Here is a 6,290-nt window from a genome sequence, read left to right on the forward strand (position 1 = left end):
GTTCCCATATTACCAGGGAATTTAACCCACAACCTTAATATGGACAGTGCCATGCTCTACTGTTTGATCTGCAGTAATGCTAGATTTCTGTTCAGTTCAGATCTAGGAACTTTTCCTTATAGAGCTTTGTCTCTTTGTTTACTGTAATATGGTGTATTAAATAGTCCACAGTAGAGTCATCACACGTTACATTTTTTCAACAACAGCGATACAAATACTAAGTAACTCTGTTCCTTAATTCTAAACAGAGTATCCAATGTGACAGAGCAAATGATGACTTATATTGTAACTAGGGTTGTCAACTGATGAAACTAATTATTAAATTGGACTTAATCTACAGATAAATTAATTATTATTATTTGTAACAACAATGCCTCTACGTTAGGGAATTTATTAGCTCAAATGAGAGGTCTTATTCATAAGATATGAATATGTATATGTCGTTTACACAAATTGAATTATGCCAAATAGGGAATAGGTCAAAACCTCAACTTATATCAACAGTTACACAATTTATCATAGTAATTACTGATATAGGTAGGTAGAATTATATTTTAATTAGGGGAATTTAGATAGGAGTTTAAGGTTCATTTATCGTGCGAACCATCCGTCCGGCAGATCGGATGCACAATTTCTGAACAAAAACCTATTGTCTTTAACACCAACAAATAACCCCTTCCTGTGGCCACAAAGAATTGGTTATTTTCGTGTTTAGACAACTTAGATATTTTAATAGTAGAATGATGATAGAGCTGGTAGACCATAACACTTTCAGGGATTTCAGGAATGGCACAATATGAGACAGATTCAATTCATAAAGATTATAGTTTTTAATCAAACAACTAAGATTACATATACTATTTCAAATACGCAGGAGTAGATATGCACAACAAACAAACAATATAGCGATCGCAAATAAGGAATAAAATAAAATAAAGTAAAATAAAATAAAAGGTTAAGAGAGAGAAAGAAAATGAGAGAATAAGAGTGAGAATAATAAAAGTGAGAATAATAAGAGAGAGAATGATAAGAGTGAGAATAAAAATGATTTTATGTGTGTGTAAGTTGGTAGCGTTTTAAGAAGATGTGGGTGTGTGTGTCTCTGGCAACACGTGGTTGTGTGTTCAGAGAAAGACAGAAACAGTTTAGACCAGGGTTCCTCAATTGGTTTTTACCAAGGGCCAAATTCTGCCGACAATACAAAGCCAAGGGCCACCGATCAAAATGTTATGACCTTAATGTTTGCTCTTCTGCTATTATTGTTGTTGTTGTTGTTTTGTTAAAAGAGTCACAAATCACAATATAATTATTCTGATTTGATTTATTTTTATTTATTATTTTTCTCATTAGTCTGTTTTATTCAAGCACTTATCAGCATTTTTGTATTCAGATAAAGAAAACTAAAGAACTTTGCATGGTGGATATTAAAAACAAATGAACAAATAACAACTCTGGATCTCCATGTCCGGAAATGTCATCATCCGTGAACAGCTTTTTGGCCTTGTTTGCCAGGTTCCAAGCCACACGTAAGGATAATGCGGTGGCATTCTCCTGTATGGGTGTGGTTTTATAAATAACAGCAACTGATTGCTTGTAAGCTGCTACCAATTGTGTTACCTTCTGTTTGTGACTCTCAAAATGTTCAGGAAAATTGCTGTTAAAATTGCAGTGCAATGAGTTGAAATGGCGTTTGATATTATCAGCCCTATGCCTGGTTCAGATTACACGATTTTTTTGTCTGTTACGATAGTCACTGTGTCAGATGTCACACGATTTTGATCTTGTCATGTTGTGGACAAGAAACATGTCAGACTACACATTGTTTTCCGACCAGTCATCGCGAGCCGTCTCACTCTCACACACTCATTCACTCGCACATATACACTAGCTCACTCACATACATGCACTCACACACGCACGCACTCACTCACTAACACACACACACACACACACACACACGCACTCACACACGCACTCACTCACATAAGTTACACGCACTCACACTCTCTCTCTCTCTCTCTCTCTCTCTCTCTCTCTCTCTCTCTCTCTCTCTCTCTCTCACACACACACACACACACACACACTCGCGAACACACACTCTCACTCACTCTCCCTCACTCACTCACTCACTCGCGCGCCGTCGTCGTGGAGGACCGTTAAAAAATTAAACATGCTAGTCTTTTGATTGTTCAGTCCATTCAGATTTGAATCGTCTATTTTCTGTGTCCACTTTTCTTAACACTTGCCATATTTTCGATGTGCGCGAATGCTGTCAGATACAGCGTTTGAATTTTAACGCCAGTGACGTGCTTACGCTGATGTTACCATGACAACCTTGAAATAAGCGCGGGCCAAACATTTTTCTCTCACGGGCCGGATGTGGCCCGCGGGCCGCCTATTGAGGAACCCTGGTTTAGACCATTCCTTAACAACGAAAACCCCAACAATTTCTAGTAATTTTTCAACAACCTAACAGCATTTGTTTCAGATTGCGAATTTAAGGATTTACTTTACTCTGTCTGGCGGTTGGCCCTCAGTGTGGGTGATGGCTGCGAAGACAAAGGAACCTGGAGCACGTGGTCGCGGCGTCCTTGGTTGCGATGGTAACTCGGAGCATGCGCAAACTTAGCCAAAGCTGATTTTAGCCTTAAGTTGGTTACGTTGGTTTGTAAGAAAAGTATCAAACTGAGGTAGACTAGCAAAAGAAAGACTTGAACGAAATAATAAAGCAAACAGAGGTTTCTTGGAAGAAGGCAGGAAGAAGGTCTCCCTCTCTGGCAGACTGCGAAGTTCGAGAGACATGGCGCCGTGTTTTGAAGGAGCTAAAACCACGCCTTCTCACGTACCTACTCCAATCGTGGGGCGAATGTATGTGGCGCCAAACTTTCTTTGTTTAACTAAGTACACGCCCTCTGGAGCTACGTACTGGAGAGATAAACTTTGGTATAAAACACTTATAACCTGGTATAACTGAAAGAATGCATAATTTTATACATTGAGTTAAGAATTCAACACCTTTGGTTCTTCCTGAACATAATGATACAATGGACCGTGGTTCTGGTGATTAATAACACAGAGTTACATGATTCTTCAATATAATGAGCATTTCAACTTTTGATTATACCATAAAACTTAGTTATAACGGTCTTCCATATAAGGACCATGACATATACCACGAATACATTTCAGGAATATATAGAAAAGAGTGATTTTTGATCATAATGTCCAGGCATGTGAGCTGTTCTGTGTTTTGTGTGTGTGGTGGGGATCGTCGAGAGTTCACCACGCATGCTGAACTTTTGCTCTGCGAAACGCGGTGTGATGGGTTATGTGTGTGCGTTTACTTGAATTGATGGGATTATCAGCCAGCGCATCCGGTCGGACACTGTCCTGTTGTTCTGAAGTGTAAATCAGTGTCTAAAGAGATCCCTAGGGGATTTGCGAAATTGCAGACATCGCGGCGCCTTGCTGCTCGTGACTCCCCGTGGAGCAGTAAAACAAAATGTTTTTTGTTGATTCAGGAACAAGAGAGGTGTCTTTAGATGACAATCAATGAGTTACTTAGATGATAGGCGCCATCTGTTGCTTGTAGACAGTCCAGGAAGAACAGAGCCTGTTTGTTGGTCGGAACGTCAAATAGCTTTAATCAAACAAGACACTATGTGCTTTGGTCTTGCTATCCGGGGAGGACAGGGGTGTTTGTAGATTAGACTTCGTTAATTTAATCATCATGCAGACCTGGTGATCTGCTTTCTGTTACATATTATTATGTAATAATTTTAAATGTTTATGTTTTGAACACAGACAAATGTGCTAGTGCTCTGTTTGTTCAATTAACTTAAATTAAGAATCAAATGTATTAAGTTGGCTCAACAAAACATTATCTGTTTAAATAAATTTGCACCGTTTTTATTGTACCGACCTAAACTAATTACGTGGAAATGTTTTCCTTAATTTAATTAAGTTAATTGAACTAACTACTTTTTTGGTTTCTTTCATCATTACATGCAATGTATATGTAGCGCTATGGCGGTGAGAGGGTAATAGAATTGAGAAAGGTTTACCACACTTTAACAGAAATGGCAATATATGATCGACTACGCCACCCCGGAAAGCCGGGGAACTAATAGCCCTAAGGGCACACAGGTTCGTTCTGAGTGGGTGGGTGAGAGGACACGAGTCGTATATACAGAAGTAGAAAAGTTTTCTTTGTCAATGTTGAATAAATAGTTGGAAATTCAAAGTTAAAAACTCACATTGGCATTATAATAACTGAACACCATCAATTAGCATCTACTAATACACACACTTTGAATAACAAACGCAATTTAAAGAAACTCAATCAAGAGCAGAGGTATCTGGAGGTCCGGGCCGGCTGCCAAATTGGAAAACAAACCCGCCCAAATAATCCACTACAAATACCCACACACACGAAGGGTTAAATGCCAGAAGACACACAGCACTAGGTGTGAACACACCACACAAATGGCAGCTTCGCCTTCACCCTCCAGAAACCCCCAGCTCCTGCAACAAAGACAACAATGAGAAACACACAACAAACATAAATACAACTCAGGAAGATAAGATGTCAAATACTTCAAGAATCTAAACCACTTGACATAATTAGGACTCAGTACCACATAAAAACAAGTTGACATTGAAATAAACCAAATAATCAAATATACATTACCCACAGTTAAACATACATACAAGATGCTTCAAACCAATGGAATTCGATAGACGGTGGCCAGAGGAGACAACCAACCAGCTCGCACAGTCAAAGGAATACACAGTACTCAATAACAACGTGCGACAAAGTCACAGCAGTTAATAGTTGCTATTGTGATGAACAGAGGCAAAACAGCGACGCAGTCGCAATTATACGCGATCACAGTTCAGCATTGATATTCGATTCTCATGAATAGCCCAAGAGACCGTCAGTTACGCAGGGGGGCCTGCCGAGCAGAAAGATAATATTAAAAACAGAAGCAAATTATTAACTCACAAGACTAAAATCTTACATACCGCAGAATGATCCCGGCGCACAAACCGCTTCGCAGTCGCACACCATATTGCAGTACAGCAGCTCAGACAGGAACACATGCTATCAATGACATGCTATCAATGCCACCGAAAACAAAATGTAAGTAATCAGCCGCGGTCAATTTCTTCTTGTTATATAAAAAACGGCTACTCATACCTGTGAGGCGTGGGCAGCCAGCACACAGCAGACGAGGATGCCAGCTTACGGTCCAAGCCTGCGGCAACCACGGATGACGTCACAAGGCCGATACCAAGTGGCAAACACACATCCCTTATATCAAACAAGGGGCAGGGCTTAAATTAAGCACAGGTGAATTAAATCCTCATTAGTGGATTCAGTCACCCTGCTACATATAGAATGAACAAACAAGAAAAGACTGTCACTACTGACATTAGTATCCTTATTACTCACTGAGTGAAGCAACTAAACTTACACCACAGCTCTCATTAAGCTTCCCACAGCCTATGCCCAAGCCCTACATTTTAGCACAATGGTAACCACAGAATTCAAAACATTACAGAAACTCTTCTAAATATCAAACATAACGGAACAATATACAGTAAACTCGTATTTCCATTTACTGAAAAACAAAATATCACTCAGGGAGGTTTTAAACTGGGCACTTTTGTTGCAGTCCAAATTTGTGAGCAATTGTTCCCGGTGTCCCCTGTAGCGTTGGTCTGGTTTCACACTTGTTCTGTTAAACCCTGGTGCATTGGCGTTATTATCCTTTGTTAGCACAAAGGTGCATGTTAGAAAACAGAACAGGGGTATATATAGTTCTGAGTTCTAGTTGCTTTCACATTGGAGATTTGAGAGAGGTGCTTTCACAGTTTAGTTTGAAACAGTACACATGAAAATTAGTGGAAGCTGTCATGTAGACCAGGGAGTGCACCGTGGTACCGGAACCGAGGGTACCTGTATAAGAGGTGGTCTGGTTGCACTGGTTCTGTGGTGCGATTCATGTGAATGTGAAAACAATTCGATTTTGGGTCTGTACTTGTTCAGAAAGTAAAGCCCAATCAGAGTGACAAATGAATAGCTCACAACCAGCTTTCTCCTCAAAAGAGTCCGTTTGCAAGCAGCAGAAATTGTTATGCATCACACATACAGTACACTCAAGTATGATTCACTCTGCTGCACTGTCACGCAAGAGTTGTTGAAGAAATAGAAGAACTGGATCTATTTGGATGCAGTTTTCTTTAATCAAATTAAACTCAGGATTACACTTCTTAGGCTCTTAGGT

Source organism: Squalius cephalus (genome assembly GCF_949319135.1).
Source record: "Squalius cephalus genome assembly, chromosome: 4".
NCBI lineage: Eukaryota > Metazoa > Chordata > Actinopteri > Cypriniformes > Leuciscidae > Squalius > Squalius cephalus.